At 42.6% G+C, this 26,343-nt stretch overlaps 1 protein-coding gene across 2 annotated transcripts in view; it reads right to left on the bottom strand.

Moving 5' to 3' along the window:
• Nucleotides 1-8,785, bottom strand: part of CHST13 (carbohydrate (chondroitin 4) sulfotransferase 13) — a 55,282-nt gene extending 46,497 nt beyond the window's left edge. The window contains exons 1-3 of one of the 2 annotated variants that reach the window (XM_009329922.1): nucleotides 8,660-8,685; nucleotides 7,929-8,067; nucleotides 1,946-2,086 (exon numbers count right to left, since the gene is read on the bottom strand). The gene's annotated coding sequence lies outside the window, so the exon portion shown is untranslated. Of the gene's footprint in view, nucleotides 1-1,945; nucleotides 2,087-7,928 lie in introns of both variants that reach the window. The other variant, XM_009329921.1, reaches the window with a different exon arrangement.
• Between the last annotated feature and the right edge of the window lie 17,558 nt (nucleotides 8,786-26,343).

The following is a 26,343-nucleotide window of genomic DNA, read 5'->3' as shown; positions in this document are numbered from 1 at the left end:
GAGGTGGTAATTTCACCCACTCTTGCAGAGGAAACACTGGTTGCTGAATTTAAATTTTCACAGATCAAAAAAAAGCCCTCCAGGTGGTTTCTAATCCATGCAGTTAACTGAGTGTATGAATTTTGAGACCACCTCAGACAGACAGCATCTCATTTTCCAAGCCTTTTTGAAAAGCCTAATAAAGATGAAATGAGCAGCATTTTTATTACCCATTCCAACACAGAGGCCAGGAGTAGAAACATCAGGGACACCGCTGGGTCAGTAGACAGGTGCTGTGGCTTTTCTGCATTAGAAACTTGAGGATGAAAGTGTGGGTATAGTTTGTATAAAGATGTAGGCAGAGCTGCATAGGGGACTGAGGTTAGAGAAGGAGATGATGGAAAGCAGTGGTGTGCAGAAGGAGCACACAGTGGGTGCACCAGCCTATAAGTTGGACTGACAGTTGCGTAAAAAGAGATTAGTATAATGACAGCATCCTGGGTTCTGAATTTAAATTCTTCAACCAGATTCTAGGGAAATATTATAGCTATTACCTAAGCAAGACAGGTAAATTGTCCAAGTAACTTCAAACATGAAGAACCCTAAAGACTCACTGGGATGGATCTTTGCATCCCTTTGGGATCAGACTTGTATTCAAGCACATCAAAAAGATGTGCAAAAGAGAGTCCCCCCAAGCAGCTCGTCAAAGTAACAGCAGTCCCCCGAAGCCACACTCACTGGCAAGCTCTGTTCCCAGTTTACCATATTGTGCAAGTCCTGTGTAAAACCAAAAGGGAAGCAGCTGTGAATGCAGAGCTCTGCTCACACATTCAGCAGAACTTCCCAAAGCCAGCACAGGCAGGAGGAAAGCCCACTGGCCCAGGGGTGTCAGCAGTTTCCCCCCACACTTCTGCTTTGGAAAGGGGGTACTCAATGCTTCATGGCAAGCTCCAAAAGGGTTTTAGTGATGCCACTATAAAAATACTTGATTCAGAAGAGGCCATGTTGCCAGGCAAGTTAATGCCATAGGGAACATGACGCATTTACGGCTCTTTATGGCAAAAAGTACACAGCCAAGCAGACAATGAGTCTTGAAAGCTTTGTAGGAGCCCCATAAACACTCCTGTGTGCTGATGAGGTGAGAACATGGAGCTCTGTGCCCTACCAGTAGCCACGGGTTCCTTTCCATTTAACTCACTCTTTAACCAATTACACATTCACTACCATTTTAAACCCTCTGTTGCACATTTGACTCTTGTAACATGGATTTATAATCCACACTATCCTCTTCCAAGCATGAAAGCCGTAAGTCCACAACAACAGAACATGGACAAAGTAGAAAGTAAAGAGAGCCCTTACTAGAAGGGCACGAGACAGACTTTGCTCCTGGAGGCACGTTCTCACTAATTCTTGCATCAAGGTGAAGTGACTTGCCTGTGATGGAAAAATGAGTCAGTAGCAGAGCAAAACAGAGGATCGAGGTAACTTGATTCCTAGCAGTTTACTCCAAAAAGTTAATCATCTGTGCTCCCTCCTAATCCCCATCTAGAGAACTTTCTCTGTGGGACATCCAGGTTTATTATCAAACCAGTCTCCCTCTCCCACCTCCCTGGAAGGCCAGTGGTGCAGCAGAGCCATGTGCTCAGTGCTGAAGGTCAGTCTCTAAGGATGAGCAGATATCACTTTTTTGAGGGTGTTGGTGTTGGCAGGTGATCCCTGCCTGTCCTGCACCCTGTTAGGGCAGCAGCAGTCGCATCTTGCAGGAAGACAAACGGTTTCAAACACACACTCCAAAAAGCACCCCATGTTGTGACAGAGGATCCCTCTAAAACGAAACCCACTGGGAAACCCCCATGCAGCAAGCTTGCATGCTGCCATCAAAAGCAGCCTGCTCTTGGCTTGTGCTGAACACCCATCCCATGTGAGTATCATGGACCTGGAGGGGTTTTCTGGCTGTTTTACTGACCTGCAAAATTGCCTGAAAAGGCTGAGGAGGAGTCCTGCAGCACAGTGCGTGGATGGGAAGGGATGCGGGACTGGCCTGGAGCAGCCAGGCAAGCTGCAGTCGCTGTCTCCAGGATGTTTTCAGAAGACAGCAGGTTTTGCTCTGAAAGAAAAGGAGAGAAAGAGAGTTGCAGAGAAGTCAGGCATCTGGCTGAACCTACACAGATACCTACACAGGCATGTGAGGGTAACACTGATCTCCATGTCTCTGAGGTGAATGGAAAACATTCAGCCTTCTACTAAATTCTCTTTATTTGCAGATTTATTTTATTTATTGAGGGTCCCTCACAGTTCAGGAGTATACAGAAGAGTTAATTTAATTTACTATGAAGTGCCACACTATGGTATGAAGTATTTCATACACAGGCAGGAATAAAAGGTTTCACTGAATTGAAAAGCTGAGTTACATTTGATTACATTCAAAGGGGCCAGAAAGCAGAAGAATGGGAGGAAAATAATTTTCCATAGGTGAAAAGAGATGAAAGTTAATGATCTCTCATGGTTAACTTACAGCCTTTTATGCTTTCTGGGTGTTAATGTTAAATCAGCTAGACTCCTGCCAACTTATCTCTGGCTAGATACCTTTACTAATCCAATTTCTTTTGTTCCATTCAAGTTCTTTTACTTACACATCTCAGAGTGTAAGTTCACTTTAAGTTCACTTCAAGTTCACTTCCAGAGTAAAGGGTAAACCTGTCACTTCGCTTCAACTTGCCCCAGGAAATATTATGTTATCAGTGCAGCAAAACATGAGCATGGGTACATAGCCTGGGTTTTTATCATTTTAGCAGGTTCTTCCTTGTGTGCATGGACAATTCAATCCAAACAAGCTCTCACAGTGGTTTTGTTCTCTATTGTAGCACACAGGCCAGCCTGCTTGGATATGCATTTGGTCATTAGAAATGAAATGTTGCAGAGAAACTGGCTGAATTTCAGGAAAATCAGGCATTCTTCCTGGGGAGCACACCTTCACCATGAGAGCAGAAGCATTTTGCAGAGACGCACCGAGCTTTCTCCCCATGCCGGGAATGCTCTAACCCCAAAAACTGCACTTTCCCAAGGATGCCCACTGCAGCAGGAGACCAGGTCCAGTGCAGGTCAAGCTCAGGCTATTATATCAGGGTATGCATGTCCAAACCTGCTCAGGACGTTGCTGACTGACATAGGGAATAATGCCATTTCTAGTACAAAGACAACCTCTATCTGTGGAGAGGTTGTGCTGCTCTTTAAAGAGCAGCCAAGAGCAGAGTGTGCTCTCCGATCCCCCCAGCTGCCCACTAACAGCGGGAGCCTCTCCCGCCGAGTGCCTGTGTGCATCTGGAGGGACCGAGCCCCCGGCAGCTGTACCGATGCCACACTAAGCTGCCAAGTCTGCTCAGATCCACAAAGGCGCCACACACTCCCAAAAACATCCCCTGCGTGTGCCTGTAATTTCGTCTAAATTCACCCTTGAACCTCATGGGCATTGTAGGCTCCCCCCCGCCACCCTTCCAAAACACAGTGCAGACAAACCCCCTCTTCATTTAACTTGAGGGAAGGAATTTAAAAGCCCTAATACAGAAGAGCACACTTCCCTCTTTGTGCATGGGGAGCATCAACTGGAAAGAAGCCAAGCAATTACTGAGTCCTGGAAGAAAAAAACAGCAAACTTGTTACCCTGAAGAATTACAAACCAAGGCTGAAAGAGATGTAAAAAAAAAAAACAAAAACAAAGAACCGAACACATCCAAAGAGGCATAAAACAGCTATGGCAAAGCACTCAGGCCTTGGGAGAAGGAGCATTTATCCCCCCAGCAGTGCGACTCTGCCGGGAGCCTCTCCCAGCCGCCCGCTCTTCAGCGCCGTGGCTATAACGAGTTCCCCTAAACGTCCTGTATAACGCATGCCAGCCGGTCGATCACACCAAGCTGAGAGGAACTGCATCAGAAAATGTATGGCTGAAATCAGACAGAAGTAAATTCTCAGCAGGGGGACGTTTCTCTGGAGGTCATTAATCTGCTGATTACAAAGCCTGCTGACTGCCAGCCACGTCAGGCAGACTGGCCTGGCTCTTGCAGAGTGCTTTCCGTTGGCTTTTGACCCAACTGAACATTTACACAACCTAAATGTTTCTAGCATTTATTTCACAATGCTCTTCTGAATCTTAGGAAGCGTGCGCTGTCCTTGTTTTGGTCATCTCCTCCCTGCTGCTGTTGCAGAGAAAGGGATGGCTCCCTGGCAGAGACCAGCTGGGTGCGCAGATCCTCCATTTCAGCTTGAGCAATCCTTACGAGCAGGCCGTGGTTTTCTCAAGTATATCCGTGACTCAAGCTGACCTTACACTTTCTGCTGGCATTTTGCTTTTTGGCTGTTTTCCCCCCTCTCTGGACTTGTTACAAGGAGTTCACTGACAGAGCAGGCTATTGCACAGCCTCTGGGCTGTGATTGACCATGTAAGATCACAAGACCTTTTTGTTATAACTTCTATAAGTGGGGGAAAGGCATGGCTTTGAAGTAAAGAAGGTTTTGTGTTTTTTTTTCTTGAGAACATCAAATCTTCTGGATCAGACAGTCCTTGCCCAGGGCATTGTTCCTAGAAAAAGGATTGTTTTAGCTTTAACCTCAAACTGCACCCTGACCAGTAACAGGCCATGGGTGCAGATGGATATAAATTCCTCCGGCTGAGTTTTTAGCTGGCCAGATGCAAGCCGGCTCCAGGCCAGAAGCCGTTGGGCTGCGTGAGCATGGCGCTGAGCCCGGCACTGAGGGTTGGAGCCCTCCGCACACAAACACAGGGGTGGGAGTCGACTCCCTCCTCTCCATCCGAGGCTCTCTAGGCGTGGAAGGGTGCCAACATCTGGACAGGGCATGTCTGCTCAGCCCAACCTGCATGCTAACGCAGCTCGGCCCCTGTCTGGCCCGATCTGACACTGGCAAAAGGGTCACACCTGCCTGTGGACTCAGCATTATGCATTTTTATACTTTTTTTTCTTTTAATTTAAATGCAGATCTCTTGCAATTTTACTCGCAAACACTTGGCTACCAAGTGAGTTGTGATGTCCAGTGAATGACTTGCAACACCATCCATTCAGGGGAGACACCAAAAAATAAATCGGCAAAATTTGCAGGGTTGCTTGCAGCATCTGCCACGTGATCCCAGCTGCGGAGGAGGTGGCTCACTCCTTTGTCACCGTGCCTTGATGCCAGGGATCTAACAAGGCAGCTGAGAAACTCCAAATGCTGTGTGAAGCAGGGTTTCATTAAAATAAAATATACCAGGCACATTGCATGTATTGATTTGTAATTCTCACCAGTGCTTGTTTTCATAAAGTAATTGCAGATGCTTGCTCTTGTCGCTCGCAAAGAGAGCAGTCAAATCTTAGTCTGCCTTGCTTAACAGCCTCTGCATCAAAGACCTCATGAGAGGTTTGGACACTTTAAAAGGATCAGCAATTATCTGTGGTGCTAGCTTTGCATTTACTTTCCTTGCATATTCATGCCAGCAATATTTTAGCATGCATATAACAGGAGGAAGCAAAGACTGACAATGGGGGATACAGCTGAAGTGAAGCAGATGTCTTTTAAATTCAGAACACATACAGCACAGAAACACTGAGTGATCGAACACAAACTAGAAGTGAAACCAGAAAAAATGGATTTTATACTTAAAACTGAGCACTGCAGAAAGAACAAAGAGCCTAAGTGGTGCAAAACAAACTTATTTTAAAAAACTCTTCACTCTGAACACCCTAGTGCATTGCCAAGTAGCACAGGTAAGGAATTTCAATAAATTTAGTTTTATGTCGACCATGTCCCTTTAATTATTACTTTTTGGCACAGCATGTAGGACACCTCCAGGCCAAAACACAAGTGATGTTGAAAGTACAACTGTTCCTTCCCTTTGGAAATGAAAGTTTTCTGATTGTTATATAAACATATTTGGATCTATTTTTTAGAGATTCATCCCATTAGCAATTATACTATTAACAGTGAGTCAGAGAACATTTTGCTGATGTTTTAAAACATGTAACTTAAGGTCAGAACCTACTAAACTTCACCAGGAAAGCAGACCTGATATGAAACAGCCTTATTTGCTCTGGTGGGATTGCTCTAATGAGCAAGGGTTTGCAGCATGTGATCTTAGATTGTGAACTATATAGAGCCGCTTCGGTTTAATTGCAAGGCACTGGGCACATCCAGGCAAGAGCAAAACATAAGGATAAAAGAGCAGCTCTAGAGAAACAGCAGATAATTATAAAATGAAAAAGAACCAAGGGTGGAGGTTTTCTCTTTTTCCTGGTTAATCTGGGAAACTTATTCAACTGAGGCAGCAACAAGTGGTCATTAGAAAAGTTCTGTGACACGCAGGCAGTAAAAAAAAGCTCAAATCCAGGCTTTTACAATAATCACAGACCTGAAGACAGATATTCAGCTTCTCTTGGAACAGCTCTCTTCTAAAAGCAGACCTGAAACGTAACCCACACGCCAGAGGCTATCTTTGGTACAGAAGCCCTTCTGGATAAACCAATGCGATGAGTTTCTTGGCAGTGGAGTGGAGTTACTTATAACTCTGATTTGGCTTTTGCACAACGCAGATGAGGCCATGGAAAGAGGCAGGCAGGCAGGCTGGTGAAACTCAGCTGCTTCGTTTTGCCGCAACTCAGTATTTTATGAAATTTTGATCCGTACGGATTAGACAACTGCCTCCTCTCCCACACTTTAATTTCACTTGGGTTTCAGAGAAAGCTAAAAAAATGGAAATAAAACTCAGATTAAACACAGCTTCTGTTTTGCGCATGTGCCCATTGGCTCAAGTCACACAAAATGGTCGGGTTTACTTGGTTTTGATAGCATGCCGTGCAGCTTACATTTTTCTCCAAAAGCTTGCGAATTCCCTGGCCGCTTGCACAGCTGTGGCCTGGCTGCTGGTTGTGTGGCAGAACCACACAGGTTTTACACAGTTTTGCTTTTTGCCTGGGTACGTTTCTGTTAAAGCTGTTTCCCTGCCAAAACCACAAAGGATGAGGCAAAGAGGAAAAATCTCCAAGGCTGTCAGTGAAACTGTTCTTGAGTAAGGTGACATGAGCCTCGCCTACAGAAGATTAAGCTTAATCTCTGAAAAGGGACAGCAGAAAGGCTGGTAGACTTCAAAATGAGCTACAACAGCTGTGTTTTGGTTGGCCAACAACTGCTCTCTGCTTTGGCTGCGGCTGGCTCGACTCATGTGAACAAGGCAGATTATTAAAATACAGCGTTCAGCAATCCCATCCTTGGAGCACTTGACAGAGCAGCATTCTCCTTTGTATTTCACTGCTTTGACTGAATGTAATAACAAAGCAAAGTGGAGTGGTAACGCGATGTGCCTGTGACAACAGAGTCAACGATAATTGTATGGTCCTGTCCTTAGTTCAAAGCAAAAGATACCGTTTACTGGCTTAAAGCGTGTCTTTTTGTTTCAAAAATACCTTTTGGGTAGGGAAATGCATGCCCTTCTGTCTGTCTGGTTTAACTGCTGGGTTTAATTGGCCTTATTTTAGAGCATAATAGATAAATCAGCAAGACATGGCAGAAGTCAGAATAAATCAAGCTAGAAAGCTTTTCATGACTTACTAGTCACCACAGAAGGAGAGAAACTGCCAATTTTCCACAGTAATAAGCTATGCTACCAACCTGAAGAGTAGCTTAAAATAATTAACAGTACCAAAAAAAGAAAGGGCGTGTATACGAGTGTGTCTGCAGAGCCACTCCACCCAGTACAATGGGAAAAAATTAACTGGGTGGACCTGCATTCCCGTGGCAGCTCAGAATGACTGCGCTTTATATTTCTGTGCCTGGAGATATACATTTCTTGCACATGATCACAAGCGATAAGGCAAAAGAAGAGCTTGAAAAGCAAAGCAAGACAAAACAAAGCACCCAAGAAAAAAATGGAAATAATTTGTATGACAAGATAAAGAGCAACTCACTGTGTGTTTTCAGGAGTGCTGGTTTTCATCTTTGCAGTAATTATATCGTTTATTAGGTGATGTTTCCTGAGTGATATTTATAGTTATTGTGGGAGGATGTCATAACATCCATGTTTATTAGATAACTTTTGGGATCTTGCTGTGGGAGAATATAAGAGAAAAGAATGAGAGAGATAAATTGTCTAAGAAAGATCAAGTGCTCTGTTTGAATACGAAGGGCACAATGCACTTAACGGAGACAGGGGAAATAACTACCCAGTGCTCTTTTTCCTGCAGATGTAGGATGTCTGGTATTCAGATAAAACCTGGTAACTAGGACATCTCTCATACTGACAAGAATCAGGAAAAAATGGATGCAAGCCTCCCAGTTCCTGCTGGGAAGGAAGGAGCTCAAAGGAGAGATGCAGGTGCAGAAAGGCTGGGAGATCTGGAACGGGAGAAGACTGGAAGGAACCCTGGGGCACAGAAAGGCTTGTGCCACACACAAGAGAAGCACACAGTGCTTTTAAGCTGTACTTCTTAGAGAGGAATTGCTCAAAATGAGTTTCCTCCCCATTGAAGGGTTTCTGTTCTGGGGGCTGGACATTTGAGGCTGATCAATAATCCTGCTGTTGATGGCAGCCTGGGAATCATAGTGCTCTGTGCCACTGCTTCTGTACAGGGACTTGAGGTTAAGGTCAGATTTAAAAAGTGGGCTGGGCTCTGACGTAGCATAAGGCAACATGTTGTACCTTATTAGAGCTTTGTTAGTCCAGGTCTGGTCACCATCACCTCTGTTGATAAGTTTGTTTCCTCAGGAAAGTCCAAGAAGAAAAGTCAGCACCATTCACTTCACCTTCATGAGCAAGATATTGGATTATTATAAGAAAAGAAAAAGAAAAAGAAAAAGAAAAAGAAAAAGAAAAAGAAAAAGAAAAAGAAAAAGAAAAAAGAAAAAGAAAAAGAAAAAGAAAAAGAAAAAGAAAAAGAAAAAGAAAAAGAAAAAGAAAAAGAAAAAGAAAAAGAAAATTGAAGTGTAGTTTTTGTCTGGAAAAATAAAAAAAGATTGTATCAGTTGTACAGGGAGAAATATTCAAAGTATTCAATTTTGATTTCTGGAGTCAAATCAACTCGATTTCCTCTCCCTTAATAGGATGTCCCTTTGGTATTTGATATCTTTTCTGTATTTTGAAATGCCAATTTTGTTGTTGTTGTTAGTGAAAAAGATGTTAAGAATCCTCCCAGAGTGCACTCATGAATAAATGTTAAATTCATTCATTTCCTAAAATCTGTCATCTTGGCTGTGCAATGTTACTTGAGACAACACTACTGCAAGTTTGTTGTGGGGCCCACTCCAGGTCTCCTCTCAACCTGCACCTCTGCGCAGAGCGGAAGGCATCACTGCTGTCAGCTTTGCCAACGAATCTCAGACAAGCAACATCACTGATCACTTGGCAGAAGCAGGATCTCCTCGGCGGGCCTCAAGGAGGAGGAGGGGAAAGTAAATCTAACTGCCCAACAGTGCATAAAGAAGGGAGGTACCAATGTGACAGGGGCTCATCTGATCCCAAGGGCTTGGGTGTTTTCATCTCTTGCTCCACTGTGCTCTGCATTTCTTGTCAATGTTGTATGCACAAGTCTGCTACTGTCTGATTCAAGCAGAGCGAACTTGGTGAGAAGAGTACAGACTTCATGCACTCCTGTCCCCTGGAAATTGAGTCTGTAGGTCAGAGAGTGGGAGCAGGGGGCACGATACATCAGAGCACTTGGGATGCCTGGGAGGATAAACGCTGCACACAACTATGTCTTTAATGTGCAATTGCTTTTCATAGCCATGCCTGGTTTATGGACCTGGGAAGCTTTTTCCTCATTTAAAAAGTAAGCTTTATGGATCAGCAACAAAACGGTAAGGTGTGTCTTCAGTGTAATTTATTTACAACAATGATGGAGCAGAGAAAGAAACACTTGGGTTTTAGCTCTTCAGAGTTTGGAGTGACTGCCATTAGAAATATCACCTTTTGACTTGTAGAAAGAGCACATTTGATCTGGGAATTGCTCAGAGAAGAAAAATCAATATGGACTGGTATAATTTGTTATTTACACAAAGTCATTCTACTCTTGACTGCTAAAGGCTTTATACCTTTTAGTAATGGATATTTTTCAAATAGATTGCGCTGAAGACTCTAAACCCCACACAGTTCTTCTCTCCCTCTTGGCTGCTGGTTAAATTTTTAGGTTCAAGAAAGAGGTAAAGCAGCCAAGAGAATGAGGCAGAACTCTGCAAGGAAGAGGTCAAACGTGGGCACTGGTGACATTAACTCCTAGTTGGGAAAAGTTTTAAGCTCCACATGAGAGGTCTGTGAATAGCTGTCAAACTCTTCTGTCAAGGTGGGTTTTTCCATGGCAGCATGATGTCTGGTCCCAAAGAGCCACACTGGGCAGAGCAAAAGAGAATAGCGTCAAGCTCTGCTCTGCAACAGCGTTTTAAAGCTGAAGGCAACCAGCATAACCATCCAGCTTTGTTCATCTGGAGAGAAGAAATTGCTCTTTGCTTTTTGAATGCTGGGTTTGTTCTGCACTGCTGCTAAGCTGGGGGGTCTTTGTTTGGTTTTTGTTGCCTTCTTTTTTTTAACTTTGTCATCTGAGGAAATCCATTTCTAGAGTAAAACTAGCAAATTCCTTTTACAAGATGGATGCAAATGAAAGCAGTCGTCTAAGCTGTCCCTGTTTTAATGCAGAATTTGATTATTTCCTTCTCTTTCATCTCCATCTGCTGTCTGCTTATAGCTACTCAGGTTTACCATTTTCAATGTCCCTGGTTAACACTTTCTGCTGGAGTAATGCCTTCTGTCTTATTGCCACATCATTGTCTTCAACATCTGATCTGCAGAACAAGGGTAGCATCCCAGTAGTGCATCCCATATGGTCTCTAGCTCTTTCTTTGCTCAAGGTACAGAATTGTGGCTCTCTGAAACTGGAGGTGTCATTTGGTCTGAGATGTTTTGGTTTTGAGATGGAGAACTGCACGTGTGGATCTGAAGTCTCTTGGAGAAACGCTTCCATAATAAAAATGAGACTGGTGGTGACAGTTTCCATTATGGTAACGCAGATGAGTTCTTGTAAGTCCTTTTGTCAAAATTAAACTCTTCTGCTTGGACCAGAAAGATAATTCCTCTGTTTGAAATCTAGATCTGATATTTTGCTATTCAATTAAATTTCTCTGCCGTCTTAAGTAGACTGCAACTTTTACTCAGTTTCCTAAATGTGGCACTATGAGGGAGGGAGGGACTTATTCACTGCTCCTCTCCCTGAGGCTGTATTTAGGATCTGCAAAAATTAACCTATAAGAGTGTCTTAAGGTGCAGCTCCCTTGCATTTGTTGTGCCACCTCCCCTGTAAATACAGTCCCTTCATTAAAATAGGCCTATTAACCTCCATTGGTTCATTGTCACTTCCATGACCTTGGGAGGTCAGAATCCTCCTTGATAACAACATTCCTGTTTGTTTTCAGCTGGTTTCTCACATGCTCCTACGAGTGACCCCAAACAGTAGAACATGGGAACATATACATGCCCATCACTCAAAAAAGCGCACAAGGTTTCATTTTAGGTCAATCAGCCTTGACAGCATCCTTTTAAGAAGAGGCCTTACCTTGGTGGATGGATAGGAGTCTCTGGACTCTGACCATAAAGGTCCTTCTGATTCACTTCCTTCACTACCTGTTCCAGGGTACATTTCCCTAGGGAGATTTCCCACAGTCAGGAGGTGATTCTATACGTAGCAGCTTACATAGCACCATCTGACCTTACCATGCACAATATTTAAGCAGTGTTGAGCAATTAAATGTGTCAGGGATGCCAAAGCTTGAAATAGTGCAGGAGTCACAGGGGAGACATCTCAAACTGGAGGTACAGCAGGGACGAGGGATTAGTTACAAGATCAAGATGGAAAGAAGTGATTTGGAAACTTTATCCCTTCCCATAACTACTGATTCAGTGAAGTGGTTTTTTTCTCCACTGCAGTCATAGCCAGCAGCATATACAGAATAAGGATTGAAATATTTTGAAGTGCTGTCACAGTGTGAGTGATTTTCTTTAGAGCATAAAATCAGACTGCAAAGTTATTTTCTGTCTGCAGCGACACAAGAAGAATATGAATGTGATCATATCTGGCCCTGGGCATACAGGAGAGCAGAACTGGCCTTAACCAGATTCTCTTTTTTATTCAGAGTCCTTCTAAGAAATATAAAATCCTAAAGAAATTCTGAATCTGGCTAGATGTCTCATAAGAGGAACAGGATTTCTGCATAGCTGAAACAGCATGACTTTGATTATTTGAAAACGCATGATTTAATCATTTCATTATGCATACCTTTTCTCAGCAGGTGCCACAGCCTAAAACAGACAGAGACAAGCATTAGATAAAACAACGTGCTTTCTAGCTAAAGAGATTGGAATCAAAGAGTTTAATCTTGCAAGACACTGATATCCTTGGTGCCTTTAGACTTGGCTGCAAACAGCAGGCGTGCGGCATACTGCCAAATCGAGCCTTAGCAGAGTCTTCTGCTCAGAAGTGACATCCTGCGGGATGACTTTGCTTTCTCCCTTCCATAGTGCACATCTGCCCATGTCCACCTCCCTCCTCCTCTTATTCCTCACACGCATTGTGTGCAGAGTGCTGTCAGTGTCCTGTCACCCACTGTCAGCTCACGTTGCTTTGACCACCCCTACCTCCCTGCCACACATCCATCCAACAGCTGTCCAGGCTGTGAAATCATCACAGAAGAGACCTGGATCTCAGACCTATCTATGAAGTACCTAAGCAGCTCCTTGTATAGTCAATAAGTACCCTCAGCGCAGCGTCCTTGTCATGAGTCACAGAGAGCTACTCAGTAACAGTGCGCAACACAGCGCTTTGGTTAGCAGCGGGCAGTCCATCATGTGTGGTTAGCATGCAGATACTCTTTTTCCTGCACAGAATACTTGGTACGTCCCTCTCTACAATGCCAGATCCTTTTCCTCTAGTAGATAGTGGAAACAACCAGCGCCAATTCTCTGCACTATCCCACAAGCAAGGTCTGCACTGTACTTCTCCCTTGGTACAGCAAAGAGCAGTTTGGCTTTGCTGTCTTTGCAGCAAGATGTGTGCTGCACAGCAACCCAACACGGACATGCTTGTAATGCTGTATTATTTAGTAGAGGGGCAACAGTGTCTGGAAGAGCCTGCTTTGATTGCGGAACAGAGCCTGCGTTCGCATCCCAGCTCTCCAATTCTCCACTTGTTTTGGCAGACAGCTGAACCAAACGGCCTCTATTTCTAATGAAAATAAAAGAACATGAACTGAAATCCCCTGGGGAGAAGGCCCCAAATGTGAGCTCATGGAATAGGCTGGTTTTACAGTGCTGGAAATGAAGGGCATTGCAGTTAGCTGCTGGGGTGGACTGACAGCCACGTACCGGTCGTGCCCGTCGTCCAAGCTGGATGGGAGGTGAGTCCTCTGCATTAGTGAGGCACTGAACACCAAGCTCAGGGCTCATCTCTCAGCCTGGGCTCAGCGCTAAGTTCAGGAGGCTATTAGGCTCTGGATTTGAGCCTGTTGGCATCAGTGCCAGCAAGAGGCAGTGTCAGTGACTAGTCCATGCCTCTTTATCAGTGCAAATAGGGCTTCCATGACAGGACCAGCGCAAAGTTGGTTGGCAAAAGGCTGCTAAATAGTTTCCCCCTCCCACCGTGGGAGGAGATGGGTGAGGAGCAGCTGCCAAGACCACCTTTGTCCGTTCACCCTAAATCCCAGCTTCATACCCAGGTTAGCACCCGTCACTCGTAAGCTATTCTCTGCTCTCCAGTGAATTGGGTTTTTGAAGAGTTTGGCACAAGCCTTGGAAGATCAGGAAGGCTGGCCAGACCTGCCTGAAATCTCTGCAAAGGACACCTGGGATATCCCCACCTAACAGTCCATGCTAATGTGCTTCAATCAACCTGCAGAAATGTCCCATAAGAAAGAGCAGGGACCGCAAACTCAGCATCTTCACCACAACTCACTGCAGGTAAGAGAACCGGAGCAATGGGAATAATGACGCAGCCCTCTCTCCACTAGAAAGGAGACTGAGAACACCGACCAGTTTCCTACATACCTAAACTGGATTCATCCAGCGACCTGAGGAGGCACAACTCAGTCCCAGGTCCTAAAATGTGGTGTCATGGCCAAGTAAATGCTGTTCAAAGGGCAGCAGAGCATCAGAGAGCACTTTGATCTCAGAGGTGCCAGCCAGATGTGTAATATCTACTCAGGTGTTTGCGCAGGTATCAGTAACAGTCCATGCACATCAGACAGACAGGTTTCTTCCTGGGTCTGCTGACAGAAGCAGCAGTTGCTCACAAATCACAGAGAACAGAAATAATCCCTACCTTTTTAAACATCAAAAACTGTAAAGCTTCACAGCTGCATGGTTCTGAAATTGAATTGAATGACTTGACTTGCCAAAACCAGAGATCATAGTTCTAGGTCTTTCATGCCACAGCTGAAAGCATCAATAACACTCAAAGAAGAGCACAGAGCTGCCTTTCAAATACCAATTTTGACTTCAGAAGCATTATTGGGTCTTACCCTTCAAACACAGTAGCCTCAATTCAAAATGGATGTGGGAGTAAAAAAACCTGATTTTCAATACGAACATTTTATTATTTAAAGGACTGATTTTTTTTTCTGAAGTCATATCTAAAACTAGCCAAGGAATCTGGATTTTAATTAGGTTTTGAATTTAAAATAAAAAAGCATTTGAGTTCATCTTTAAGTAGGAGGGCAGCAGTGTGTTTCTCTTGCAAGCAATGCAACAATTCAAAAGCAATATCCGTGCAAGCACAGACTTGATCACACAGGGATCCAGGGAAAAAGGCTTTTGGGATGAAGCATTCAATTCCCAGAAGTTGCTTTCCCCACTGATCCAAAAGAATCCCAGGTCTGTTGATTTCTCCTGATGCTGTAAGACCTCATTGCTTAACCAGAATATCTCTGCTTAGATACAAGTCTGTCATATATTGTCCCAGTACCTGAAATACCTGAGCAGCTCAATGTAAATCATGCATTTATCCTCCTAATGCCCTTTTGAGTTCTGGTACTGTTACTACCTACCTTTTACAGCAGGGAAAACCAAGGTATAGGGAATCTAAATAACTTGTCAACAACAGCTCTTTTTACTCATTGGTTGTTGCATTATTCACTCAGGTTATTATAGATAAACAAAATGTTATTAACAATTGAATAACTGTTTCCAGCATTAAGATCAGAGGTATTTTTCTTGCAAATACAAGGAAGGGGATTCAGTCAGCTTTTTACTCACCGCGATATCTGCTTTGACAGGCCAAGTTGGAGAGCTCAGCAACACTCAGAGAGGCATGTCCGGTCTCTCATCATCTGGGGAAACAACCTGTGGGGAGTCTGACAGCAAAGACTAGATTTATACGTATGTGTGCACCTATTTTTTGTATATATATAAAAATATATATAAAACATACCTATAATTTTATGTTTTTATATATACAAAACCCCATACATATATAAACATATTTAGGCAGATATATAGGCAGAAAGATGTAAAAACGTAAAATTCATAACTGCTGTAAAATTAACTGTCTTCAAAGCATAACATTCTGGTCCTGAAAACCCTGGAAACCTATTCCCAATGACAAGTACATTCTCTTCCTGCCTGTTTATCACATACCTCAGCTGCAAAACCCAGAACCACTTTGTGTCATGGCAGAGAAAAGAAAAGAAGTGGGAAAACAAACCAAAACCAAGACAATGACAATTTTTAAATCTGCCTCTGCTAACGATACCAGCACTTCCTCAATGAACACTGGTGTGTCTGTATCCCATCTAACACTCACCTAAAAATTAGTGCTGATAATGCAAAAACTGAGGACCCACTTAAATGCTGCGTGGGGAAGCTGTGGAAGGGCATGGTCTGGTTATGCCGGCACCGAACCAGAAACATCCCAAACCCCTGAGCTGTGAGCTTCTTGAACCAAAGCCTTGTATCAATTTTGCTGATATCTGGTCCTTGTATTCATCATGCCCCAGGTAAGAAGCTGCATCTGAGCTTCCCTGCATCTTTGCAATGTTTGAAAAGCATGATCCAAATTTTGCATCTTGAGACCACATAGACAGTGTATGATTAAAAAATAAACAAAAAAAAACCCCAAAGCTGCTGCCTATTTACATTCTCAAGGTTCTTTGAATCTGTACAAATGCTAGGAGCCAGCCAGACAACAGATGCATCAGGAAATCAGCTCATCTCTTTCAAGAACACACATTAAAATAAAGAAAGAGATGAAGATCAGGGGACCTGATGCCCTTCAGGGACTACTGCTGGAAGCTTTGCCTCTAGGTGATAAAGGGGGAGGTGGTTAATCCAGGGCAGACGGAGGTAGATAACATTTCTGTACTTGTACAATTCTGTAGAACATTAGTCCAGACAGGAGTCTATTAACAGTGTCTGATGGAAGCAATTGTATTATTTATTAAACTGACAAGATCAATTGGCTGCTTTGTACCCATATAAAGAGAACTATTGTACTTTCATGTCCTTTTAAACACAGAGAATAAAGCGCTCCCTGGGGTGCTTTCATGGGTTGCCTTCGATTAAGAGTTCTGAGAACATTTGATATTGTCAGCGATCAGCTTGCCAGATCCCCAACTGGATTTGCAGCCCTCACAAAGAAAGGAAGATGGTAGCAATTATAATTATAAGTGAGCTGGGAAGGAAGGACCTTACCTGACTTAGAGGAGTGCTTTTACTTACTCTTCCCAAAGACTAGGTTCTCAAACCTGAGGGAGACTGACCTGCTTTTATAGCACCAGCAACAATGTCAGGACTAGCATCATGGTACTGATAACTGAAAATGGGATGTTAATTCTCTTCACCTGAAAAATGGGGGGAGGGGGGAGAGGAAGATGACAATTTCTAGGGTATGAGTAATTTTTAATAGGGCCTAATTCTGACAGGCAAATGTATTGTGTAAATTATCAGCAGGTTTTAAGATGAGTTGTGCAATATAGCTATATATTCTTGGGTGTGGGGGACGAGGGCAGAGGGGAAGGCTTTTCATGATGCCTCTGATTGATAAAGCCCTTGGCTATTGTAGCAGTCTTGTTATTAACTTCATCCCAGTGGCTGAGAACAGCTCAGATGCGGCATGTAACATGCTGGACACAAATATTTAGGAGCTGGTGCCATCGTGTAGTTAGTGAAAGCCTACAGTTACTTTCTCTGGGGAAGATCCCAAGTCCATTGCTATTTAGGACATGCTACTAACCATGTGTGTTAGCACAGACCTTTACCTGCAGGGTATTTTGGGGATTACATCCAGAGGATGCAATTTTATAAACTGCAGAATAAGCAATTTTCATTCATTTGGAGTGGATAAATATGCTAACCTAGTGGCATAGTTGATAAATTAATAGCAATGCTGCCTCAGAGCAGATATTTCTGGGCAGTTATGGAATTTTCCAAACATCTGAATGCCTCTTTTACTATGTGCTGCTAAACAGAGAGGTGCACTGACTGCACCAAAGCCAGGCACCAGCTTAGGGAAGGAAAAAATTCTTCATGGGTACCAAAGCACTGTTGTTCTAAGTTTTATTGTGTCACAATTATGTGTTTATCAACCTAGAACTAAAACCTCCCGCAAACTGCCAGGTACCACTGTGACTCCTGTATGTGATGAAGCTCAGACTGAGTCTCTCGCAGCTTGTCCAGAGACTGGAGATAACTCTGCTCACAATTACTGCAGAATAAACTTGTAGTAACTCTGTTAGAGGACTTCCATGGTTTTGATCTTAATTTACCTAAATGTAAATGAGTAAGTTTCGCCTTATATTCAACCAGCTTTTCTACTGGATTTTGCCTGGTCCTTGCTGTGAACATAGAAAATACATATATTTTAAGCTGAAATCTGTACGACCTAGTGCTCCCAGTTAATTACTGCCCCAAACAGTTTCAGAAACAGTGGCAGATACAGCTACATGACACTTGCTTCAGTTCAATTCCCTGCTCTTCTATTTTCCCCTATTTTTTACCTCTGCCACCTGGGTGTGTGAGCCTTTGCCAGCAGTGCCAAGAGACCTCCTGGACTACTAGCTTCAGTTTTGATCTTAAAAACTCCTCTAGTTTTCTAGTATTTTACTTTCGCAACTTTAATCTGCAGTCTGCTGCTTCTTTACCTCCGCTGAACCTAATAAACCTCAGGATTAGTGTTCAGCATCAGGCCTGTGCGACCATTAGCATGCCAACACAAAACAGCAAAGCCTGCGCCCCACCTCCCGGCTGCTGAACAGCACTGCAGGAAAATCATCCGCCAAAGGCTTGCCCCTTCAGGAAAATTAGTACCCTTAGCTATGGCGCGTCAACTGCTACGACTTTACAAAATACTGATCTTTCTTGGTTGGTGAAGTAAAAAGTGGTTAAAGACATATTAACAGCAGCATCCTCTGCACCCACCGTGGAGATCTGTATTGCAGGACAATGTTTGTTGTTACTGAATTTAACAAATCTGTGGCCTTATTTAATTTTACATTTTTTATAAGCTGGTGTCCCAGGTACCACAACGTGACGCTGTGGTCAGTCAGTGTCACAAGTGTTAGTGGAGGGGAAGCTCAAAGTCTCCGGCTGTGGGGTACCTGATCCTCTCGGGATCAAGCTGCATTGGGAAAGAGCTCGATCACTGCAATACTGCTGTTGGATTATTCATTATGGGCAAGAGGACAACAGGGAAACTATCAGATAGCGGAAGGAGATGGCAAGGAATTACCCACAGAAATGAAAGGAAGGAAGTGGAAAGAGGACAAGGGACCAATACATAAGAAAACATTCAGGCTTTGCCATCACGCAACACCAGTCAGTGCCCATGTTCCCAGGTCTACAGCCTTCCTAGATTTGAGGACAGTCACTGTAGACAGGCATTGTAGTGCAGTTAATTACAACAGTTTTCTCATTCACCTTTAAGATATCTATCAAGAGAGGATTCATTAATTTTCTTACAAATTGCACTGAGGAAATGGATCCCTAAGCCTACTATTTTATGTGTAAATTTGATGGAAATAGCTGACCTTGCCTGCAGGAATAGCCAAATGCGCTCACAAGATGGTCTTGATGTCTTTAATCAGTCTGTGATCCTAGCCTGCGTGCACAGAAAAATAAACATATTTCAAGGAAACAATTGTATGAGAGTACAGCATAATTTATCCTGCTACGGGTCATTAGAGTCTCAGCACAGCAACAAATGTGTCATTCCCTATAAGTTATACCGAGTAGATAACAATTGTGGAAAATACCTATCCAAGGATGGAATAGTCCATCTGGATCACAGGAACCTTCTGCCTTTCGCGAGCATTTCTTAGGAGTCCACTCTTTTCTGTACTCTGTTGGTGTGGACAATTTCAGGAAATCTGTAGGACTTGCTTTTGAGATATCAAAAAAATTCATATACAAACACTATTCTTTTTCAGAGGTATAACATCAAAACTTTCAAAGTTCTTTCCAATGTGGCTTCATTCCAAGAGATACATCCTAGTAAAGTAGCAGTTTAAGGTGAGTTTCTCTATTTAATCATCATTCATGAGCTTTGTTTAGCAATATCATTCTTTCATTGGCCAACTGTAGTCGAAGTGCATCAGGGACTTTTTCGCCTCTTACACAAGAGGAACAGTGGCAAACAGAACATTTCCATGGAAAAACACCTACATTTACAACAGTAAGTACCTGCGTCACTGAGGAAACTCTTACTTGTTTTGGCATTTGTGTCTTTCTGGGACCAGTACTTCCTGGTTTAGTAAACTTCCTGGATATAATCTAAGCTATAATTAAAAGACAAGTTTAAGCATGTATTGTATAATGAACTAACATTGTGAGCATAGCAACATCCTGCTTAATAGCTAGGAATACAGCTCTAAAGTGTATTTTTATAGACTTCTATCTAAATTAGTTATTATTATAAATGAGACCAAACAGAATCTAAGAGGTCTTTACATCTCACGTGTCCTGAAAAATCCCAATCTGTATTGAGTTTTTATGTCTGCTTTTGGCAAAGCCAAACGTACAAATACAGGAAAAGATACCAAAACCAAACGTTTTCCTGCAATCTTAATTTGTCTTCCAGGACTCTGTGATTCTTGTATGATCCTGTTCCCCCCCCCCCAGGATCATTTCTTGCTCATGGCACTAAATGTGCCTTACAACGTGGGGAGGTCTGTCTCAGCTCCAGTTCTCAGCAGGCCATCAATGTACTTGACTATTTCAAATTTACCTCTGAATACAGAGAACTTAACTTTCTTATCTCCCCTTCTGCTGTGCTTAGCAGTACTGCTATCTCAGCTACCATCTTTAGGACTCTTGTAGGAACTTATTAAAAGCACAAACCACTGGGGATGTCCTGCCAACTCAAGGCCTTACAATGATGGAGATTACCTTTTTTTTTCCCCACTGAAGAGCTTCCTACCTTAGAAGCCTTTTCTGTTCTTCCAGAGCTTCAGAAGAGAATCGATGAGAACTTATCACATGACTGGTCTCTTGTGCTTAATTGTGTGCATATTGATGCGTGTGTTCAGAAGAACTGAGCAGGCCTGAGTTCAGCTCCTGAGCAGAGGGGGTATCGCATTTAGAAAGCATTTTGAATACAGGTCGGATTTTCCTTCTCTGTCAATGAGTATCCCCAGTGAGTTCAGATCTTACAGGAGCAAGGCATAGAGAATTTGAGCAACGTTCATGCTGGGTCTTCAATCAAGTACTTTAATATCAGCAGGCAAATGCTTCCTCAAAAATCTCAAAACCACTAACTAGGACATACAGTACCTTGTGCAAGTTTACTCGGGAAAGATGAGAGATGGACAAGCAGAGGACTGAACCTTGGGTAAAGCCAAATCAGCTGCAGGCACATAAAGAGAATTCAAGCCCCCGAAGCTAAACCATTATAGTTACAGTGCATTTTGCTTCTGAATTCATAGACCAAAGTAAACATCACTAATAATGACAGGGATATCATCCTTAAATACCTATTTTAATTTTTTTATAAAGTCTGTGCCTTATCCACATAGAAGTATCTGGCTGCCAAAAGGGCTAGAAAAACTCCTTTCTGGCTCTTCCTCTACTTAAAACTTCTTGTTCTTTGCTTGGGATATTCTGAAGGTCTCTTTATCAGGGGATTCATTTTCAGTGTCAGGAACCTAAAAAAAAAAAGCGCATATAAGACAGGCCATTAGCTGAAAGAAAAGCATGCCTTACCCTTGTTTCCTAAACCAACAGCCTGTGACACGCCAAAGCCAGAAAGCATTGATTATAAACAGAAAGTACCATCTCAGATTCCCGTAGTGAGTCTGGCTTTCAGTAACCTCTGATAGTGTGACACTTCCTACCAAAAGATCCTTTGTGTAAGGAAAGCAGAACAAGCAAACTAAACAAAACCACACACAAAAAAAAAAAGCCTTCAAGGCAATGATAGCATAATCCCACTTATTCATAGCTCAGCTGAAGTGCTGCCTATAAAACCCACTGCAGTGATTTATTCTGCTCTCATTTCAATATTGTCAAGAACCCTGCCTTTCTGCTACAAATCTACCTCCCTTTGCTCACAGAATAACCCAAACAAATACAGAAAGGTTTACGCTAATAAATTCTACATGGCATTAGGTACATATATTAAACTTGATGTATAGCTAAGCCACCTTCTGCAAATGCACAAGCTGAGATTGTTCTACCAGCAGATGTCAGCAGCAGCAGCGAAAAGCATGATGAAGCTCTGGTCGATCCCAGCTGTCCCACCTGCGTGTCAAAAGGCACCCAGCTCAGACAAGAGGTTTGAGAAGGAGCCTGAGTAGGAGGTTGCCAAAGCAAACATGATTCATCAGCATTTCTGCTTTCTGACCTAGTGGGTGCAGGGCTGGAGGAAGACACGCATGACACTGCTGCACTTTGTACAGCGATGCAAAATGGTTTCATACAAACCTGTTCCTCAGGCCGCGTCTCCAAACATATGTTGACGAAGGAAGAATGCAGGGAGATTCCAAACTTAGGAGTTTCCAAAACCCTGTCACCTGCAGGCTTTGGCCCCGGTGATTATTCAAATTGTCTGTCACAATCATTCCTTCGGATAAAGAAAAGGTAATCCCTGAGTTGATTTTACTCTTCGCTGCTGTGAGCCAAGTCTAGGAACGTGATGATGAGGGTTTCTGATGGAGCGCTAATCAGGCTGTGTAGTGGCAATACAGGATTTCAGGATGTTTAAAAATCAACATTCCTATAAGACAGATGTTTATAAAAAAACCCAAATGCCTTTGAAACCCACCCCCACCTGCACTCAGAAGCATGAGATTCCAGCTCACACACATTCACCTGTACAGTGCACATACTAAAAAATGGTTCACAGTAGTGAAAGTCTCAGTAGAAAAAATAGTTTTCCATCAGTGAGTGAAATTCAAATATGATGTTTAGGTGAGACATAAATGGTACACAAAAGAGAAGAGCAGCTGTACTAAACAGTCTAAGGAATAGGTTGTGTTGTGCCTTTTTATACCAGAATAGGCAAAAAAAAAATATTTCACACTAAAAATGCAAAAGTAAAACTCAAGGCTTACAAGCCATCTACTTTCCAGGAGACATGCATATTTCATCTCGCGCACTGCTTTCATCCACAGCATCCGTCTGAAAAAGTATTCTGAATCTTTTATTTTGCCAGATCTTAGTTATTAGTATCTGGCACTATAAAAATGCATGTAAGAATTTTCTCCCATAATCCTTAGAAAAAAGATTAGAGGCTGAATAAAGGATCTGTAATGAGTAAGTGAAACCTCATAACTGTAATCGATCAAAAGGCATTTTCTTCCATGAAAATTTCTCTTCGTTGTCTTCATCAAAATTTATGTTTCAACAAAAAACTTCAAATATGGATTCTTTTTAAAAAAACAAGACCTATGGCAAATACAGAAACAAGCAGAGAACTTTCACAATGAAAGCATCGTTTACTTTTCCAATTCAGTTTTGTGTGTTTAGCGAGTGGGATGTACCTGGAGCAGAGTACCAGCGGGACTGAAGGAGAACGGGGAAGAAATAAGTCAGTGCTACTGTGTCTAATATTTGTTAGGAAATTCTCTTCAGAAACCCAACCTGCATCACATAAAGAAAATTCCTATTCAAAAGCCAGCTAAGCGCAGTCTAATCGATAGATGTATTTTGTGTGTGTGTATAATATGATTCACTTTTCTTCAATGGGCAGCAATCTCTGTTTTGGAAGCAACTCTCTTTGGTAAAGCAGGATGTGAAATCTTCCAGTCTTTGGCCAGAAGAATAACTGTTCTTGCAAAACTTGCGCCCTGGCTCTGGATTTCACACAAGGTTCCTTTCTTCTTTCTTTCCACTGCTTACTACGCAACTCCAGACATCTACAGCAAAGGATTGTTTTTAAGCATATTTAGCACATGGTGGCAGGCTTAGCTGCTGGGATCAATTCTCCTTTACTCTGAACTGATTCTTACATTTCTGAATGCAGCAGCTCATTCAGAATTCAATTCCTCGCATTTCACAGCAGTACGAGTTGAACTAAATTTTTTACAGGTTCAAAAGCAATTAAACTCAAGACAGAAAAATCCATCTGAGGTCCTAGTTAAAGCTCAAGTAGCAGCAATACTACAGTGCGCTGGATGCTATGAAGATATATTGGAAGACTGCCATGGTATGCTTTCCCCTTCCTTTTAATTTCCTCTATATTGGACTCTCTAAGAGGCTATATGGACCGCTAGTCTGCCTTATTATGGCTGTTCACATGCTACATTCTCTTCCTGAGAAACCTTCCAGGTAGTCAATGTCAGTGACCCCAGCAACATCAGCTTTTTTCCCTTTTGGTATTTTAAGATGGGTTTTCAAAGATGGATGAATGTGGTAAAGATATAAGAAGAGTAACGTTTTATGGACATAGTAAAAGGTTAGTAAAATACTATTAGGTTATTTTACTATTATTTTACTATTATACTTAATAGTAAAATACTATTAAGGTTAAAGCCTCCCTCATTATGTATGAATATGCTTGCAGAGCTCCAAATCAAGATTCCAGACTAAGAACCCCGCCCTATTCCTGCTTTACCCTTTCCTGCTTTATTTTTCCTCCAAATAATGCTGATATTTTCTTTTTTCAGCAGCTCATTCAGTGCAAAAGTGAAAAGAGTGTGATTTATCCTGGGTTCTCCACGCTAAATAGCCCAGTGCTGTTGTGTACGGGCAGCAACCACTTCAGAGAATGGTGGAAAGTAAAAACAAAGATATTTTTGAAATAAAGACAAACCCAAGAAAACATTTAAATAGACGTTAGAATCAGAAAGATTTTTTTTCAAATCAGATTTGGATCTAAATGACGAACGTTGCTTCTTTGCCTTTTACATAAAATAAACTTGGCATATGTATTTATTTGGGCATTTATGCCAATTCACAGGTGCTCTATAACATTGTGAAAAGGTCAGCATTAAGTGATTCAAAAAGCTAGATCTGAATCTTGTTGAAATTCAGATTACGCTAATTTTCTACAATGGATACATTTTGCTCGAGTGCTGCGCACTGGCAGCATGGTGCAGTATATTTTGCAGATGATGGAAACAAAAGACAGCTGAAGAAAAGGGAAGATCCACTAGCTCATAATGGGAGGGTTTTTTTACACATTCCCACTTTCTAGCTGTTGCCAATATCCAAGAAACATCTGTACATGCTAGTGAGAAACTTAGAGCTTTAACTGCACAGCAAGATATAAAGATCATTTTTAAAAGCTTCTAAGATACCTTCAAAAGCAGTCAGGAAACAAGCGCAGGAGTGTTATCAAGAAGGCTCTCAGCCAGCAAATTCTCCTAAATAGCCCAGAGCTTTATTGAACGGCTTGCACCGGAAGATCAAGGAATCAAGACGATCTATGAAACAATCTTAATGCTGATTTAGTAATTGCCTGTGAATACAACTCATCCCAGACTAGATGAGGCTCAGGAGACCTAAGACCCGTCAGCTCCCCAAAACAGGTCATGAATGGAGCTTTAAGTGATGCAGACACTGCGTGTGGATTCCTCTCCGGGGAATAATTTTTTGCCACATTGCCACAGGAAGAATCCATCACCTGGTAATTTTATTCCATTTGCGAGGCAGTGAACAACTTCAGCAAGCAACAACTAAATTAACCTCAGAAGAGCAAAGCCAGTCTCAGTTGAAGATGAGGCAGCATTTTACCATGGGGACTTAAACACTGTGGCTGTACATAAACAGACGGCTGAGCCTACTGACAGACACTAATATGTGGCATCTTGATCCAGCACAAAGCCCACAGCCTGCCTAAAACTCAAATATCACAGATTGAGCTCTGACTCTTTGGAAATACTAAACTTAAGCTGAACTCTTACCATTTCCATCATAAGGTGTGGACGTTATAATGCTTTGAGTCCTGGGTAAGAACATCTCCCAGACCTGCTGCGTTCACATGAAATCAGGTCCAAAGCCAGAAGTATGTAAATGGACTATTCTACCAGCTCATTCACTGACCTTGTCCCATAAGTGCCCAGACTCCCCGTTTGCTTCCAGGGATTTTGCAGAGCTCTGCTGTTTCTTTTGGTTTGCTCCTCTCTGGCTTTCTATCTATTGCCAAGTATTTTCTCTTCATCTATATGTTCAAAGCACAAAGCTAAAAATGCAGAAATTAATCACTTCTAAAACTTCTCTTTGTGGGTGAGCGCAGCCTGTCTCTTGTGAGGACCAGCAGACTGTGGTTTATTTCACTGACATGGGCAGACAAATCTGCTGAGCGTGACCAGAGAAACTGGGAGGCTGCCCTCCACAAACAGCCTGGAGCACTTGCTGGAGGCACAATGTGTTCTCTGATGCCTACATTGTGCTAGTGGTATATCTCCAGCCACAACACAATCTAAGCGAGGGGCAGGAAGAAAGAACGTGCTCCATGTAAATTTAGCCAGCGTGTTCTCGGATTTAATTGCTTTAAGTGGTTGGTAAAGCTGACAGAATCTAATTGATGCGGAGACTTACTCCCAGCCTCCTGACAGAGACATTTTTAGAACTGTACTTGCTGACTAGGGACAAAAAAATGTTAGGAGTCCAAAATCACCTGCCATTTGCATGGGCTGAACACCTTCTGGTGAGGCCATGAAGCAATAGGCTTGAAGACCAGAGAACAACTTGACACCTACATGGCATACCCATGTACGCACAGCTGGGCATAAATTGCCTAACACAGTACCCCAAAGTATTAAGTACACAGCAATTTAAAGCAGAAAAGAGAACTTTCCTCAATTCTGTGAATGGCCTTCTGATGTATTCTTACCAAGGATAACAAGTATTTTTAAAAAAGTAGACTTTAACCCCTCTAAGTCAAGATCCACACCTTCTTATCTACCCAACTGCATGGC

The sequence above is a fragment of the Pygoscelis adeliae genome, unplaced genomic scaffold (assembly GCF_000699105.1).
Source record: "Pygoscelis adeliae isolate BGI_AS28 unplaced genomic scaffold, ASM69910v1 Scaffold208, whole genome shotgun sequence".
Lineage (NCBI taxonomy): Eukaryota > Metazoa > Chordata > Aves > Sphenisciformes > Spheniscidae > Pygoscelis > Pygoscelis adeliae.
The sequence above is the reverse complement of the archived record's forward strand: the minus strand, read 5'-3'. Positions and strand labels throughout refer to the sequence as shown.